Raw genomic sequence first — 18,878 nt, forward strand, 5'->3', positions numbered from 1 at the left:
GCCACCTTTTATTCTGATTAGCATGCCTCAAGAATCAGGACATCCTGAAGAGTGAGGTTTCAGAGCACCTACGCAAAGCACAATTGGGTGATCAGTTGGAGTGGTAGCAGTCTGGACTGGACTGCATTTGTCTGGAGGGTCATTTTTATGGCCTTGGACCGTATAATGACTGCTTCAGGTAGGGACAGAGTTTTTTGACTTTGATTTATACTTTAGATTTTTACCCAACCCTCCCCGCCTAAAGGCGGGCTCAGGGTGGCTTACAAGAATTAAAGCCCTAGTTGAAACACAAATAGATAACAATGAAAACATTGGACCCATTCCCAGCCAGAATGGGAAGCATTTCAAGAGGCGAAGCACCTGGAATCATTCACGAGAGTCGAAGAGCCAGGGAGAAAGCCTACCAGGCAATGTTGAAAGTGTTTATTCCGAATCTCATCCCGTCGTTTTTAAAAAATAAAAGCTCTGCATGTCATAAGCAAACACATCAGAGAAAAAGGTTTTAACAGGATCCTATCCCAGTGTGTATGCTGTCTCCATGCAGGCTAAGAAGCTGGCAAAATGCATCCACTGCCTGCTGCTTTACACCGAACAATCCATTAGCCTGTTCGGTATGATGGTTGCATTTAGGCAGCACCTGAAGCCGCAGTCTTTAAACCATGATATGATTAACAAAGCATGTTGCTTTAAAGAGCACATGTAGTTCCAGGATACTATTAGGCCTGTGTTTACTACAATGGAAGTCTTTTCTGTGACATGCTGCACTTTTGGCCAACTTCATCCTGTTATTGTTAGAAAACGTTGCTAAGGCTACCATTATCCTTGCTATAATCACAATCCAGGCTGGACTACTGCAAGGTATTTTGTATGGGGCTGCCTCTCAAGACAATCTGGAAATGTCAGCTGGTTCATAACACATCAGCAAGATGTGACTGTTCTCCCCAATTTCCTTTTGATAATGCTCAAGAGAAGAGTTGTGGTTCAGTGGTAGAACATCTGCTCAACATGCAGAAAGTCCTAGTTTTAATCCCCGGGGTCTCCAGTTTAAAAGATTTGATAAGAATTTAGGTGAAAGGATTTGCATGAGGCACGGGAAAACCGCTGCCAGTCAGAGAAGACAGCATTGACCTTGATAGATCAGTAGGCTGCATGCAGCTTGATGGACTGTGGCTCAGGGGTAGAATATCTGTTTAGCATGCTGAAGGTCCCAGGTTCAATCCCTGGCATCTGCAGTTGAAAAGAGCAGGCTCTAGATAACTTTTGGTAGTCAGACAATTCTGACCTCAATACATCGCTGTCTTTTTCAGTTTAAGGCAGCTCTATATCTGTTCCTGTGTGTATTGTGCATTGCGCCCTTCAAGCTTTAAGCACTGGTATGTCATATCTGGCCTCTATTTTATATCATTGCTGCTGATTATTTTGGTGCCGATTAATTTCAATTTCATTGCTATTTTTTTTTGATGTTTTCTTTTTAATTTTCTCTTTATTGCTTCTGTTGTTCTGAAGCTGCCCAGAGATGCACTCTTGATTTTGCTGTTTCAGTGTGTGCACTGTTTATTTTACTGCTGCTATTTTGATATATGATTATTCTGTGCTGGCATTTTAGAGGTTGTTTATGTATTGTTCCAATTGGCTGTAAGCTGCATTGAGCGCCTTTGGTGGAGACAGTGGGGTAGACAAATAAACAAAAGAATCTCTGCCTCTCCTGACTCTGCTGAAATGGAAAAGGAGAGTTATGTCAGCAGAGTGAGAACCTGTCCTTCTAGACCCCGAGATCAGGGATCCCCGAGCAGAATTCCCCAGGAACCTTCTGTGAGAGCTCCCCAGCCTTTCCCCTGTATTCCGCCTTAATGGACTTGGGCACAAGCTATTACCAGAACTGCCATGAATGAAGAAGAATGTTGTTTTTATAACCCACTTTTCACTGCCAAAAAGAGTCTCAAAGCGGCTGACATTCGCCTTCCCTTTCCTCTCCCCACAACAGACACCCTGTGAGGGAGGTGAGGCTGAGAGAGCCCTGAGATTACTGCTCGATCAGAACAGCTGAATGCTAGGAACCTGCCGCTTCCATTGACGTAGGGGTGACATTCTTGCATGGTTATAACACCTGAGTTAGGGGACAGAGCATGGACGCTTATTCCTACTTCCTTTGTCTTCCCCCCTCAGTCCTCCTCAGGTAGGGCATCATTTCCAGTCCAGTTCTGGGGCTCCCTTTAGCCTGAAAAATATTAAAAAGGCTGCCCCAGCCTTAAGTTCTTCCGATCTGATATTTTAAAAAAAAAATTCTAGGTACTGTGAAATTGTCTGATTAATTTTATTAATTCAGATTAATTTGGATAATTCTAAGCAGCCTAGCTTAGCCTGGCCTTGTTAAAGGTTGGGAGCTTAATCATGGTAGGCTTGCCAGCTCTGGGTTGAGAAATACCTGGAGATTCTGTGGGTGGAGCCTAAGAAGAGTGGAATGTGGGAAGGGGAGGGACTTGAATGACATATAATGCCATAGAGTCTACAATTCAAATTGCCCGCTTTCTCCGGGTGAACTGATTTCTCTCTACAGTTGTAATCCCAGGAGATCCCCAGCCACTCCCTGGAGGGTGGCAACCCCATAGGAGTCAATATTTAAATAGGAAACTTACAAAGAAGACTGATGTTATCTACGGGCAGAGGCATGGATTGTAAAATGTCTTTAATTTAATTAATTTAAAATGTGTTTTAATATTATTTATAACTGTATTTTACTGTTGATGTTACTTGCCCTGAGCCTCATAGGAAGGAAAGAGGCTGGGGCCCAAAAGACAAAAGATTATTACTATTACTAATAAAAAGGTAAAGGTAAATGTCTGACCCTTGGGGTGACGCCCTCTAGCGTTTTCATGGCAGACTCAATACGGGGTGGTTTGCCAGTACCTTCCCCAGTCATTACCGTTTACCCCCAAGCAAGCTGGGTACTCATTTTACCGACCTCGGAAGGATGGAAGGCTGAGTCAACCTTGAGCCGGCTGCTGGGATCGAACTCCCAGCCTCACGGGCAAAGCTTTCAGACTGCATGTCTGCTGCCTTACCACTCTGTGCTACAAGAGGCTCTTGACTATTACTATTACTATTATTACTATTACTATTACGCAGTGGTAGGCAATGGCCAAGCACCTCTCGCCCTCTCTTGTCTGGAAAACCCCAAGGATGAGTTGGTTGTGACTCAGCAGCTCTCCTCTTCCTTCTCCTCTAGCACAGGAAACACAGAAATAAGAATGCTAGAAAATTGCCATGCACATTGGGACTGACTTTAGCAATATAGAAAATCACAGACTCCTAAGAAAGGTTGTCTTAGCAAGTCTCACTGTGCCTGTTCCTTTGTACTAGACTCAGATTTGTGTGCATGATGCCTCATGCTTCCTATTTAGGGCCACATTCATTCTGGGAATGCATGAGCATAAGAGAGAAACCTTCCACGTACTTTTGTCCTAAAGGAGCTGTACTCGGGGGTAGTCAACCTGTGGTCCTCCAGATGTCCACGGACTACAATTCCCATGAGCCCCTGCCAGCATTTGCTGGCAGGGGCTCATGGGAATTGTAGTCCGTGGACATCTGGAGGACCACAGGTTGACTACCCCTGCTCTAGATCCTAACATTATTCTGGTCCTAACAGTATTTCAAAGGGGTCTTTAAAACAAAAGGGGCAAAGTTCTAACACAGACTGGGGAATGGAAACAGGGACTGGCATTTAGTAGAATGACCAGAGATCACTTATTGAGGAGGGATGGAAATAAGTCAAGTGACATTTCATCAAGGAATATTGAAATGCATTGTAGCACGAAACCTTAGTTTTAAGTCAAGCAATAATCCAAAACATGAAGAGAGGAGGAGAACGTGGACAAAAGCTAGTGGTGGGGAGCAGACTAGCTGGATCCTCAGGCTAGCTGGACTCTCAGAATATGCAGTCTGGATCCAACACCAGGCATGTCTGTAATGGAGGAGTCTAGCAATAGCAGACACAATAACATAAACTAAAGAACTGGACTTCTCTGGTCTTGGAGGGAGTAAGAGAGATGTCAGATGAAGGTTCAGGGGAAAACCTGTATTGTTTGAGGCAGAAGGGGGAGATATTCCCAAGTCCTTGGAAAATTCTCAAGAAATAGGCTTTGGGGTGAAGATAGTTTGCAGAGAGGAGCTCAGAAAGCTCCTGTGTAAGAAAAGCAGGAAGGAGACAGTCTAGCCACAAGAGAAGTGTCTGCTTTGGCAGCAAAAAGTTACAAGCTGATATACCCAAGGGTCCCCTTGTTAGCAAGTCGACAGAATACTGTGCCCCAAAGCATCTTGATTGGATCGAAATGCTGAGACTAGCAGCTGTCAAGGCAGCTATGCCTGATTGGGCCCATCTCTCTCTGGGATTTCCACTGAGCCAGGCATCGGCTTTCCTGAGCTGGCCATTGACCCTTCGCAGACAAAGTTCAGCTACGTCAGGTGGCCTGCTCCTGCCCGATCTTTCTCCCTGCTCACCTGGTTTGTTCTCCAGGTCAACTCACAAATGAGACAGAGCCAGACCTTTGGCTAAACAGTCACAGGTAGAGTCTTAGGCTCACCAGTGGTGGGCTGACAGGTCATCACTGTACATTTTATGAATTTATTTTTCCAACTTGATCATGATTTTGCATTAAAAAAAAAACTTCAGGCAGAGTTCAGGTTAATAAGTCATTCCGTTGGTGCAAAATGTCGTGGTACAATTTTTGATGGGCATTAATGACTCGGAGCATATTTCTCAATTCTTAAGAGATTCACACTGCTGCCAGGCTCAATTCAAGGGCTAGTAAAGGTTTCCGTATCCTAAGACCGGAGTGCTTGCTTGCACTCAGCATTGTACACCAATGCCGTTTTTTCATGCCCTCCACCTTTGGAAATCATTTTGATTTTCTGTAATGGCACCTATCTTGGAGATTTACTGTTGAAGACTCATATCTAACCATGCACTTTACTAATTATTCATAGAATCATAGAGTTGAATGGAGACATACAGGCCATGTAGTCCATCCCCCCCTGGCTCAATGCAGGATCAGCCTAAAGCATCCAGGATAACCATCTGTCCAACTGCTGCTTAAGATTGCTAGTGAGGGGGAGCTCACCAACTCCCTAGGCAGCTGATTCCACTGCTGAACTACTCTGACAGTGGGGAAAAAAAACCTGATAAAAATGCACAGGATTCACTTTTAGGGAGCCAGCCAGCCTGATCAGGTCTACTCAGAAGTAAGTCTCATTTAATCCAGACACCTTATTGCTCAGGAAGTTTAATTGGGATGGCAGCCTTAGTATATTTTCTGAGCCCAATCTAGCTAGACTTTTTGATTTCCCGGACCCCACCCCAAAATTCCAAGGCCACTGGTCAAGTGCAAATTCCACAAATGTGGTGCTCATCAGCAATGCTAGACCACCATCTTTCATCTTACCATAGCCCTTCAATAAACCCCAAAATACAGGAAAGCACATGTTTTCTCTGTCAACAAGATGCTGGCTAGAGAGATAACAGAAGAGGAATAAAAGGCTGTGGCATCTACCATCACCCCAAAAGGCAGAGTGCCAGCAACTGTTAGTGACAAGAACAGCCGGTGGAATTTATTCAAGCAATTAGTTAGCCAAATGTTTTGGAAGCCCTTCAACCCACTTGGATCTATGATGGATGCTTCTTGTAGTCAATCCTCCTCAGCCCCAAAACTCCTGCTTCTCCTTCTGGACTCTGAACAAATCCTTGTGGTTTCAGCTTCATGCATCAGCCAATCAGAGCCCATGGAATTCCACTGGATAGGAATGATTTAGCTTCTATCCCACCACTCCCGTAAACCAGCTTGTCGTGGGTAACAATCCAGAATAAAACCCTGTTAAAACCCAGTATAAAACCCCTTACAAATGACATCATAATCCAAAAACCAGTCGACAACAAATGACTCTCCCAATCCCCTCGTTCACTCAGATGGGTAACACGTCCAGGAGGATAAAAAGGAGCTGCCTAGATCTCATTCGCTCAAAAGCGCCCTGGCCTCAACCAAAGACCTGGTGGAAGAGCTCCATCTTGCAGGCCCTGCACAACTTTGACATCTCTGTCCGGGCCCTCAACTATTCCAGGAGTTCCTTCCACCAGGTTGGGGCCAGGACTGAAAAGGCCCTGGCCTGGATCAAGGACAAAACGAACATCATTCAGGCCAGAGACCACCAGTAAATTAGCTCCTGCAGAGCAAAGCGCCCTGCGGGGGGCATAAGCAGGCAAGCCGTCCCTCAGATAGGTGGGGTGCTGACCGCAGATGGTCTTAAATATAAGTACCAAAACTTTGAACCTGACTTGGGCCACAACTGGCAACCAATGCAACTGCCTCAGCACGGGCTGGGGCTCTTGGGAATTGTAGTCCATGGCCATCTGGAGGGCCATAATTTGACTACCCCTGATGTAGGCAATCCAAGATGTCCCTGTGAGGACCCTAGCAGCTGCGATCTGCACCAGTTGCAATATCCTGGTCAAGGACAAGGGCAGGCCCACATAGAGCGAGTTACAGAAGTCCAATATGGAGGTGACCATTGCATAGATCACTGTGGCCAAGTGTGCCGAGGACAGGTAGAGCGCTAGTAGCTTTGCTAGTAGCAGGTTACTCCTGCGACCTTCGCTATGACCACAGATAAGGAGGAATCCAGAATCACCCCCAAGTTCCTTGCCAAAGGCACAATGTTGAGTTGCACCTCAACCAAGGTGGGTAGGCACGCTTCCTTGTCTGTCCCCTTCCTGCCCAGCCACAGGACCTCCGTCTTGGAGGGGTTGAGTTTCAGGCGTTTAAACCAGAATGCTAGGAATCATTTTCAGATTTTCCCAAAATAGTGTCCATTCCTCAAATTTAGTTGTGCCTGCTGATGCCCCTCGCTGAACCCCTAGCCAAAAAGGATCAAGTACTGGTGCCTTTGCTTGAGGGCAGCATTTCAAACCCACATTTGCTAAGGGACAGGAGAGGGGATTTAGAGGGGAGACATCTGGGCTATATTGTGTGTGTAGTCTTTTTTATTTGTTTGTTTATTATATTTAGATTTCTCTACTACCCTTCCATAAGGCTCTGGGCAATTTACATTAAAATGTTGTAGAATGGTTACGTAGAATATTATAACAATGCAATAAATAACAATCATAACATAACATGGCATAACATAATCATAACATGACATGACAACCAGAACAGTATTTTAACAGAACAATAACAATGACAATCATTGGGCAGGTCAGATTGTTCAGTCATGGAAGGTCATCTGGTGTGGGGGAGGTGGACGATGACCAGCAGATGTTTTGAGTCAGTTGGCCTTGCACAAATGCCTGGTGGAGGCCCTGCAGAATTGTGGAAGTTCAAGCAGGGACCTGATCTCTTCCAGGATCTGGTTCCACCAGGTGGGGGCCAGGACTGAGAAGGCTCTGGCCCTTGTTGAGGTCCGACGTGCTTCTCTGGGGCCAGGGATCTGCAGCCAGTTGGATGTGGCAGAGTGTAAGGCTCTTTGGGGGGTATAGATAGGGAGGCGGTCTCTCAAATACACTGGTCCAGTCAAGGTACGGCCTTGAAGGTGATTCCCAAAACCTTAATCCGGAATTCAACTTGGAGCCAGCCGAGTTGTTGGAGTGCCGGCCAGATGTGGGATCTGTCCCCAGCAAATACTTGCTGCCTAAGCCACTGGCCCTTCTTCAAGCAACACACAAAGAAGAAAACAGCAAAAATTTAGTTTGTGAGTTCATAAATACATACAATAACACAATCATATGTAAATCCCAAATTCTAAGTTCTGTTTATTGTCCATTCCTTGGAAGCCAATGGGGAAGTTCTCTATCATGCATGCTGAACAGGATCCCACTATAGCTAAGCCTGTTTCATATCTTTCTTCAGCAGCATTAAACAAACGTCAGGATATTTGCTGACAATGGCACCTGGCTCATCATGGCTTGTGTCTCACCTTTATGCTGAGCAACTCCAGGAGGTATTTTTCTGGTACCAACTCATCCTCATGAAACAGGTTTTATTATGCCGGAATCCCGTTCAGAATGCATTATAGAGAATTTCTCCTTTGGCTTCCAAGGACTGGATAATAAACAAGACTTAGAATTTTGGACTTTTATATTACTGTGTTATTGTATGTATCTATGAGCACAGGAACTATTTTTTTTTATTTTTTTGCTGTAAGCCAGTGGCCTTCCCATGCTTTATTTCTCTTCCTGGAGCTTAGCCGAGGAACAGGAAGATCCAAAATAGTCATAGGAAGAAGGCATATGAAGGGAGGGGAGGGGTTAAACACCTGTCTTGTACGTGCAGATTCTCTCATGCAAATACCACTGCCCCCCAGCATTGTAAAGCAATTGTAGACTAGACTGCTGTGTTTGCATAGTCACCTGTAGCTCCCCCCTAGGGCTACCTACATATCTCCAGGCATAAAACAGTGTTTCACTTTCCATCTTGCTTTGTGCTTCAGCTCGTAGTTTTTCCTTCTGCTATTATAGCAATTTAGTTTCCTTGGGAGCCTCCTGCACAAGAACCATCCAAGTCCCACGTTACGTGAGCCAGCCCTCTCTTATCTGTGTCATTATGATATGGTCTCATAATTCTCACGAAACTCCCAGGCATGTAAAACGATGACTGTGTGGCCCTTATCTTCCAAGTGTTTCTCAGTTCCTGCCTCTTAACCATATTACAACCAATTTACCAGCACATTCCTGAAAGCAGCTCAGCTCTTTCACTCGTAATGTATCCGGAATTTTGGGACAGGAGCTTTTATGGCAGGTGATGAACTGAAAAATGCAAACGGAGCTGGAATAAATAGGGTATGTTTAAAGGGACAAATATAACAAAATGGTTTCAGCTCCTGTAAAACGCCCTGGGGCTTCAGCAGCTCCTGAAACTATATGGGAAGGGCGGGTGCTTTGGTAACGGAGCAAATCATGGCTGGTGAGCTATGTGCTGAATCTGAGAACTGTCCTTGGAAATCCTCATGCTTGTGTGCTGCCCACAACTTTCATGGGAAGTTCCCCAGTGGAAGACTTCCTGGTTTGAAAACAAGGCACAAACCCAGTTTGACATTTCACCTGATTTGGTTAGCACACGAAATTGTGGGTTGTTATAAATGAAAAGGTCTTCAACCTACATGCCATATAGGGGGTTGCCTAAGTAACATGTTGACACCACCCGGAAATGACATAAGCGCATCAGATATGTTGGGGGCGGGAGGGGTGACATTCTGGCTTTGGGGCAAAACTCTATGGTAGAATTTGCATACAGTTTTGCCCCAAACCAGATTGTCACACACACACACACACACACACACACACACACACACAAACCTGCGAACATCATTACCCATAAAAATTTCCGTCAGCACATTGTGTTAAAATGTAGTGTTCTTCTGGTTTGTTGTGGGGTTGGGGGGTACAAGGTGCATTTGAAAAGTAGGGGACATTTACCCCATCCTCTTGTGGCGCAGAGTGGTAAGGCAGCAGACATGCAGTCTGAAGCTCTGCTCATGAGGCTGGGAGTTCGATCCCAGCAGCCGGCTCAAGGTTGACTCAGCCTTCCATCCTTCCGAGGTCGGTAAAATGAGTACCCAGCTTCCTGCTGGGGGGTAAACGGTAATGACTGGGGAAGGCACTGGCAAACCACCCCGTATTGAGTCTGCCATGAAAACGCTGGAGGGCGTCACCCCAAGGGTCAGACATGACCCGGTGCTTGCACAGGGGATACCTTTACCTTTTAATGCCATACAAGAAGGGCACACTTGGAAGAGGACTTGAGAGGATTGCGTGTCCTGCTTTATGCTATTTCCTGCCTTACCCCATTGACTTAAACTTAGTTAATATGAATAATAAAGAATCTAACTGAGTGTGGCAAAGAAATTTATCTGTTCCGTGGGCTGGTTGTTCTAATGGCTGATATTCCACAGTGTTAGTACTGTTGTTTGAAGTTTCAGCCAGGAGTTCTTGGTGTGCCTTCATGAGATTATAAGATTACGTAGCCCTCTCCTTGAAGAACCTATTCCTCCCAGACCAAATATTTTCAGAGGTAGATGTTTCCCTCTGCCTTGTCCTTCAGCTTGGGTTTCCATCCTGTTTGGCATTCTCAACGCTCTCTCCAAGGTTTCAAAAGGGGAGGGAGAGGAAACCAAAGCCACAGGGGCTTGCATGAGGCGCTCTTAGTAATGTATGTCTAAAGAAACTTTCTGAACTTGTTTGATGCTATTAACAATCCAGTTTGTGCTGCTCATCCTTGAAATTCACTTTAGAGGCCCAAGGATGAAAGTAATCTAAATTTCTTTTATCTCAGAAGGCTAAGATACAAAATACCACGTCACCATCCTGTAACAGCCCAAAAGTGCTTACCTTCACCCCAGGACATGCCATACGAACTGACCAAGCTCTCTTCAGGTCCTCTTATTTCCATGGTTCTTCATACTGTTTTTAGGACCTGGCCCCTACCTGGTGGAATGAGCTCCCGGAGGAGCTGCGGGCCCTGCGGGAGCTTTCGGCATTCCGCAGGGCCTGCAAAACGGAGCTCTTCCGCCAGGTCTATGGTTGAGGCTGACATAACGAGAAAGATCTGTTGGCCCTCCTCCAGGTTGGTGGCTTGGTTTCATCTGCCCCCTCTTCCCACCTCCCGTTTGAGCTACTGGGAGAAGGGTTACGTTTTTTATATTTTTTCTGCCATTCTTCTCTTTTACATTGTTCGTATGGAATTGTGATGTTTTTTTGTCTGGGGTTTTAATGGGGTTTTTAATGAGGTTTTTAATGAGGTTTTATTCAACAACAACAACAACAACAACAACAATAATAATAATAGTGTTTAGGCCCAACAAAACTCTGACTCTGACTGTGATGGAGCTGAAGCGGAAAACACTTCAGATTCCTCACTCAGTCACAAAGAGCCAGTCTCCCTCTGCTTAACATAAGGTAGAGTGGGAGACCAGATGGAGTATCAGGCAGGGGTACGTCAATGACGGTATGACATCTCTTTTTCTAGGAAAACCTGAGATGAATGTCACGCATCTTTCGAGTGTTTGTAGTTTTCCTAGAGGGGATCGATATCACTTTTGGGCTTTCCCTGGAAATAGTCAGACCGTCAGCCCAACAGTCATTTTTTAAAAAATTCTGTCCTGTCTCCATCCCAGCTTGGGGAATCACCTGCTCAAGTTTTGGCAGTCCTAGCCTAGCCAGTTCCATGGTGCTGTTATAAGGACAAAATAGGGTAAACCATGTCTGCTGCCATGTACTCAACACGTCCCTCAAATTCTCTTTTTGCGCTCAACGCGTCCCTCAAATTCCCTTTTTGCTTTCTCTGTCCACCTCCATTTATTTTTATTTATTTATTCTTCTATTCCTAGACCGCCACTCTCAACGATAGCCGTCTCGTGGCGGTTTACAGAATATAAAACCAAGGCTTTTAAAAAGAAAGCCTTCTTGCATCTTACCGTTTCCTTGACCTAACCATCCTGTTTATTTTAATAGTACCTTTCCTCATCTGCGGTATGCATTTTATTTAGGCTTCAGAGAGCCTCCAGGCATCCTGTTGAGATTGGATGCCCTGTACTTTCATCTTTGTTTTGACTAATTTCCTCATTCTTGCAACATGTAATCATGTTAGACTTTCAGGACAACTTTCCATTAATCTAAACGTCCAGCTTAAAAGCATTCTGCTCGCTAGCTTGGATCCTAAGTGGCATGAGCGTAAGTTCATTCATTTACAAAATGTATAGCCTGCCTGCCTGCCCGCCCCCATTAGGTCCGCAAAGCCCCAAACAGATTTCTAAAAATGCATAATAAGAGTGCATATTAAAAATCATAACAATGACGATTTTCCTAGAAGAATAGTTTTTTACGCCCCACTTTTCACTACCTGGAGGAGTCTCAGAATGGCTTACGATCGCCTTCTCTTTCCCTCCCCACAATAGATACCCTGTGAGGTAGGCGGGGCTGAGAGAGCTCTGAAAGAACGGTGACTGACCCACGGTCACCCAGCATGCATCATGTGCAGGAGGAGTGGGGAATCAAACCTGGTTCTCCAGATTAGAGTCCGTCTTTCTTAACCATTACACCACACTGGCTCTCAAGGCAAACCCCTGTCCTACCCATGCTCCCCCAAATTGTGCTTCTATATGTCAGTGAGCCTGAAGGAACAGTGCAAAGAACATCAGGAATCTGTGACAGGAGAGACAAAGCAGGAGAAATCTCCCTCACTTCTTCTGCAGATGGAAAAGCTGTTCCATTGGGGGTGCTGCCTGTCAGTTTCCAAGCCAGTCTTGGAAAGTCTTGTTTCTTTCCTGAATGTAAACTCACCCAGTCAACATGAAGGGTCTATTTATTCATTTATTTCTCCCCAATGGCTACCTACAGCAGCTTACAATGTTCTCCTCACCTCCATTCTATCATCTCCTCAACCCTGAGAGCTGGGTTAGATGGAGGGCATGTGAGTGGCCCCCCGTCACCCAGCAAGCTCCATGGCAAAGTTGAGATTCAAGCCCGGGTCTCTCAGATAACAACCCCAAACTAGCTCCCCCCCCCACAAAAAAAAACAGCCATCTTTGTAGCAATCCCCAGGACTCGCCTCTGTACTTATGAAGAAGAACGTTCCAATGTGCTCGAAGTGATATTGGCACACTGGGCGTTGTCCGGAGGTGACGCTCTGGGTTATGGGCAAAACTCTATGGTTAGGGGCCATTTTTTTTACCATTGAGATTTCCCAAAAGCCAGAGCGTCATCCTGACATCTCAGACATGCCAGTGTCACTTCTGGGTGATGTCAGTATGCCAGATGCACTTGTGGGTGTGGGTAAGGGGGAGCACCCAGAGACCACCCCCACCAACAGCATCCCGGTGCCTAGCAGCCCTAGATACAAAGGTCACCAGGCCACCTAGTGCGCATAGCAACAGAGCTTGCCAGCTGGGTAGTATCAAAGCCGCATCCTTTTTTCCAAGCGCTGGGCAAAGGAGAGGAAAGGGTGTCTTCAAAGCGTGATGCTCAGTTTGGGAGTGGATTAAACATATGCTAAATTAGTTCTCAGGCCTCAAGGTTTTTAAAATTCTAATTCTGAAGACCCTGTGTGTTCTGTTTTTCATTTGCCGCCCGGTAACGTTGCCCTCTGGGGTTTGTTGGGGTTCATGGTGAGCTTTTTGGTCATCCCTGAGTTTGCTGGGAGGCCCACCCATTGTCACAAGCCCGTTTTATTTATTATTTCAAGGCGTTGCTCTGTTGCGCAGTGAAAAACTTGGTTTTTAGAAATGCAAATATAAACTGCTTTTTTTGCCCCAAGAAAAAATGTAGTCCTTCCAGTTGAGTGAATTTGCTCTAGTTTCAGTGATACCGTCAATAACGTGGTTTCAGTTTAGACTACAGCTAGATGTAGCTTTCCCTTTTCTTCTGTTGAATGGCAGTCTGTTATTTAACATCTTAACATGCCTCACTGCATAGTTTTGACTGCTTTGTTTCACATGGGAAATTTTGTGCCGTTGTAATCCAGGCGCTCATTCCTCTTTGAGTAACCTTTGCTATCCATTCTCTTTATCATACGGCTCTTTCCGAGAGTGCACTGTCAGACACCGTAGGGTTGCCAACTGCCTGCAGGAAAACAATCTCCTGTCCATTAATATGTCCAGTCTCCTGTCCATTTCCCCCCTCCAGGCAGTTGGCAGTCTCAGTCCTGACTCCCCACCAACGTTAAAGGCTACTAAAGGTTCTGCACCCAGAGATTAGATGGTAGTTAATTATTTTTAATATATATTTTTTAAATTGTTAAGCGTCTATTGGACTAGCTGGCTGGTCCTGGAGTGGCGGTATAAAAATCCAATAATTAATTAAATTAATTAATTGATATCAGGCGATGTGACCATATATGTTCATGCCAACCTGTCCCCACCTCCCAAAATGGCTAAACATGAGCCTGGAGGGATGGGAAGGTTAGGAGCCTCAGGTGGGCGTGTCCACAGCTCTGCTTCCCAACCATTTTCTGCACCATCTCGCCACTTCTGGGGTTTCTCAAAGCCTGAGGGCTGTTTCAGGGTCATCTCAATGGTAAAAAAGTTGAGAAAGGTTGCTCTAAGATAGCGATTCTCATCCTGGGAGTCGCGACCCCTATGGGGGTCAATCGACCCTTTTCCCAGGGGTCGCCGAGGCCACCATCACCTCACTGCTGGTGGCAGCGGTGGCGGCCTTGGCGACCCAAAGAGAGTCGTGGCATTAGGAAGGTTGAGAACCACTGCTCTAAGAGAACTGTAAATAGTCACCCAGTTGGCTGCATGCAGGGGAGTGGGGGATCAAACCTGGCTCTCCAGATTAGACTCTGCCACTCTTAACCATCACACTATGCTGATTCTCCAGGCCACTCGCATGTATTCTGATCGGGGAAGCAGTTCATGCCTAAGGCAACCTTGGTAACAACCTCCTGAAGGAGGAAGCCGAATGTCCTGCTGAGTGCCCAGCCTCCAAGCCACCAAGAAGTAATCTCCCCATGTGTACCTACTGGCTCCTCCCACCAAGAGGAGGAAGATGTAGAAGGCCGTTCATCCGCTCCCCTCATCCTCCAAGGCCTCTCGCTCCATGCTGGAGAGAAAGACCCACAAGGGTTGAATCTTGTTCTAGTATCCAGAAGCCTGCAAGAGGGATGAACGGCAGATACCGTGTTTCCCTGAAAATAAGACATACCCATAAATTAAGCCATAGCAGGATTTCTAAGCGTTTGCACAATATACGGTGACTGCCATTTTATTCAGCGCTGTGGGTCTCTCTCCCGTAGCACCAACCAGCAACTGTGTGTGGTAGGGTTGTGGCCGCTTCGGCCTGCACTAACGCCCGAGGCGACCAGGGGAGAGAAGGGGTGGTGTCAGCACCAACATGCCAGCTGGCACCTGCATGCGGGCACAGAGCTCTGCACTTTTGTGTGGGCTTCGGCTGGTGCGCTGCCAGCATCAGCACCCCTGTGCGCAGCGGTTTTGGCCGCCCCAGTCTCTCTCTCCCCACACAAACACCTTTGTTGATGGCACCGGCTAAATACCAATAAGACACCCCCTGAAAATAAGCCATAGTGTGTCTTCTTGAGGAAAAATAAATATAAGACCATGTCTTATTTTCGGGGGTAGTCTTCCAGCCCTAAGGACGCAGTACTAGAGCTCAGAGTTCTCAAACCATTGGCCTTCCTCACGAGGTCTTCTTCAGACCATCAAAGCTTTCTTGCTGCCCAAGCTGGCCACCTTTTCTCCCCAGGGCTAAGAGAAGGTGTTGTAGAGATCCAGGATTTTGTTTCAGGCACCACAATAAATCTCCCCCCCCCCCAAAAAAAACCATACACACACACAAACCATCACATTATTCAGTTTCATCTCAATAAACTAAAAATGGAGGGTCCTCCTTTACAGCTTCAGCCTAAAGTACTGAGGCGCTTCAGTGAGTCGGTGGGAGGCAGAAACCTACAGGGGAGACGGAGTGCCACCAAATTGTGCTTTCATTATACCTGGATGTGTATTATTCTGCGACAAATGATTGGAAATGCTTGCCCTCCTTTCTCTCTTATGGCTTCATAATATGTTGTTTGGTGCCAAATATACTGGGATGGAAACTGGATTCCTTGCATGCCCCCACTCCTACCTTCAGGAAGGAGTCCTATTAGGAGGCTCTTTCCAAGAAAGGTGGGTCCAGTGCATGGCAAATGAAATGGAACCTGGTTTTGCAGTCAGAAAGAAACCAAGCTGAAGGACAGCTCAAAGTCTTCCTTAGGAAGAGAGCCGGAGCCTGGGAGCCAAAGGGCGGCTCCAGGACGGGCCAGGCTATCCACAGCCAGGGAAGGGAGTCAAAGCAGGAAGGGACAGGTTTGTGGGAGGGAGCAGAGAGGCCAAGATGGAGGTCAGCTTGCAGCCTTCACCATCATTCTGAACTTCCACATGTGCCTACACCTCGTCTCGCCTCTCCAGGGGAAAGCAGGGCTTGTGGGCTGCACAGCCTTTCAGTGATTCGGTTGCTATGGGAGAAATGAGCCGGCAGCCTCAGCGTGGCTGAGGAGAGCTTAGGAATATCTCCCTGGCAACAGTGTGACTGGAGTGCCTGCGGAGGCTTTCCACCCGTTGGATCGCAGACCCACCAGACTTATCTTAAAGCCTCCTCTCCCCCCGTCGCCATTTAAAAATGAAAAACGGGGGTTAAAATCTGCCCCATGAGGACTGTATCCAGACCCAGTTTCCCGTGTCTCTTTTCCCACTCATGTTGCCCCCGGGAACCAGCAGAAAGGCTGCCATGCAAGGCAGATGAATTTGACCACCTGGCTGACTCTGGCCCACAGCTTCTTTTCCTCTTCCTCCTCTCAGCTTGTAGCACCAAAGCTGACACCGTGATGGCTGGGATTTCCATGTGGAGGGTGGGTCCTTGGTGATGCAAAACCAGGGGCAGTGTGCTCCCACCACTCTGAATGCCCACAGGCCACCCAAATTAATGTGAGGACAAGCAGGAAGAATGCATGCATGCTTGCATGCATGCATAGATGCATGCCTACAAGCAAAGTGTAAGCTTTGTGTGTAGCCACACACACACACACATGTGGTGGCTAGTATAATTTCCCCCTTTCTTTGTGTTTTATTCAATAGGCCCAGGAGACTCTTTGGGGTTTTCATGAGGGGTCTGTGTTCAAATCTACCAAAGCTAAAAATATACCTGGAAAATAGCTTATCAGTGTTTTGGGGTATATTTTAGAATCCCAAAGATATCCCGAGTTTTGGGAGGGGGAGACTGAAAAGAATCAGTGGTAAAAGGAAACCCGGCCGACAAAGAACACCGTGGTTAGATGCGATCAAAATGGACACCGGCCAGAACATTAACCAACTAAAAGTAACATTGCAAGATCAAAAATCGCGGTGACAGTAGAGCCATAGGATCGCCAAGAGTCAGACTCGACTGAATAGCTAACATCTTCATCAAGTTAGATCAAAAACACATCAGAGAGGCTGGAGCAGATTGCTTGTCCGGTTTCTGTTGCAGTCAAAAAATGAGGGTGAGGGAGAACCTGAAAGGCTGTCTTCTGCACCCCCCCCCCCCAGCTGGCTGGAGAAGAGGTGTGAAGTGAGGTGTAGGGGGTCAAGGACAGAGAGATGGAAGGAGTGTAAAAATGACAAGGAAAGAGCAGAAAAGGAGGGAGCATGAATGGATGAAGGGGGACCCACAGAGAAGAGGAGGTTTGGGCGCAGACCAACAAGCAGAATCAAGAACCACAGCAACAGGTACCAAGTTGGGCAGTACCTGGTGCAGGGTGTCCTGGCTATATGCAAACACCCCTTCTCTGTATCTCTCACCTTAGGATCTGGCAACCCTCTTGACCAGGGATTCCCAACCAGAGTTCCAGGAAACCTTGGCCTTAGAATCATAGAATCATAGAGTTCTAAGGAATCTCCAGGGTCATCTAGTCCAACCCCCTGCAGAATGCAGGAAACTCACAACTACTTGCCCACCCACAGTGACCCCAATTCCATGCCCAGTATTTTTTAGAATGCCCATCACATTCACTCAGCCAATATGTTTTCTTACTACCCCTGTGTACAAATATCTTAGTGCATTAGGGCAAATATTCTGGTATTAGTTACAGTACTGTAAATATCAGCAGCTACATGCATTCTGTGATTCTGCATAAGTGCAGAAACTACACAGAACGTGGCTGTTGACCCTTCAGAAGTTCACCATTGACTTTTTTTTTAAGCAGCAAGTGTCCAGCCTTATGCTTGTGCTATCAGGAAAGAATGGTGAGCAAGCATCAAAAGCCAGAGGAATTGCTAAATAAGGTGTTTAGTTGATCTGTGGCGGAGCTTCAGTGCCCCGTGTAGCTTTTCTTTCTCTCCAGAACTAGTGAATGCAGAATGAATTATGCAAAACACTCTGTAAGCCTGCCTAAACGTATACCCTACGGCAGAACTGAGCATTGATTGAGACAGAGCGTTGATAACCTTTGTGCAGGGTTTTTATGTTTCCCTAATACTAGAGAGCGACAGGGTTTGCCTTGGTGCAGGCATCATGTGAATGAAGAATTCATGTTCTTGGGCAAAAGGGGAATGCAGACTTAGGTTGAGCTAGATTCACTAAGGCTTAGCACAAGGCCAGGTCCTGGAGCTTTGAAAAGTCCCTGCCAAAGACACAATAAAATCAGAGTCCAGTAGCACCTTTAAGACCAACAAAGATTTATTCAGGACATGACATTCGAGTGCAAGCACTCTGATTTTATTGTGCTACTTCAGACAAACACTGCTACACATTTGAATCTGCCAAAGACAGTACCTGTGACATTGACATAAAGGGCTGGGGAGGTGGGGAGGTCTCCAAGCTCCAAAGGCCTTGACACCCTTTGAAGTTCTGTGAAGGATATGGCCTGGAGGGATGAAGGGGTGCCTGGAGCTGCCATGTACCTTCCAAACCTGCTTCCAGTTTCAGAGTCTACTTTCCACACTCTTGGGGTTTCCTCTGGGCTGGACTTCTGCTTCCTCCTAGTATCAATTGTGTCCCCATTGATCTTATCAGAAATTGCATCTAGTAATGCCACCCCGTGTGTTGTAATTCCTTAGAACACTTGGGGGGGGGGGGTGTCTTGGAAGTCACTTCCTGTTTTAAAACAAGAGATATCATTATAAAACTTTAGGAATTTCCACAATGTCTGTGGCTGTACCACAGAGACCTTGAAACATCTGAAGCATTGTACTGTTTCCCCTCCCTTTCCCCCTGGCCACTGCATTGAGGGAGGGTAGGGAAAGAGAGCGACACCAGGAAGTCTCTGACTGTTACTGGGCAGGGGGCAATTCTGCTTGCACAGCTGTGGTGAGACTTGCCTATCCTCAGACCCCTATCTTACCCAAATAGGCGGCCTTCTAATTAG

The 18,878-nt window shown here is 46.4% G+C and overlaps 1 protein-coding gene across 5 annotated transcripts in view; it reads left to right on the forward strand.

Annotated features, from left to right (window-relative positions):
- PCDH1 (protocadherin 1) overlaps window positions 1-18,878 on the forward strand; it is a 119,618-nt gene that overhangs the window by 82,900 nt on the left and 17,840 nt on the right. The window lies entirely within an intron of this gene.

Source organism: Paroedura picta, chromosome 14, assembly GCF_049243985.1.
Source record: "Paroedura picta isolate Pp20150507F chromosome 14, Ppicta_v3.0, whole genome shotgun sequence".
Lineage (NCBI taxonomy): Eukaryota > Metazoa > Chordata > Lepidosauria > Squamata > Gekkonidae > Paroedura > Paroedura picta.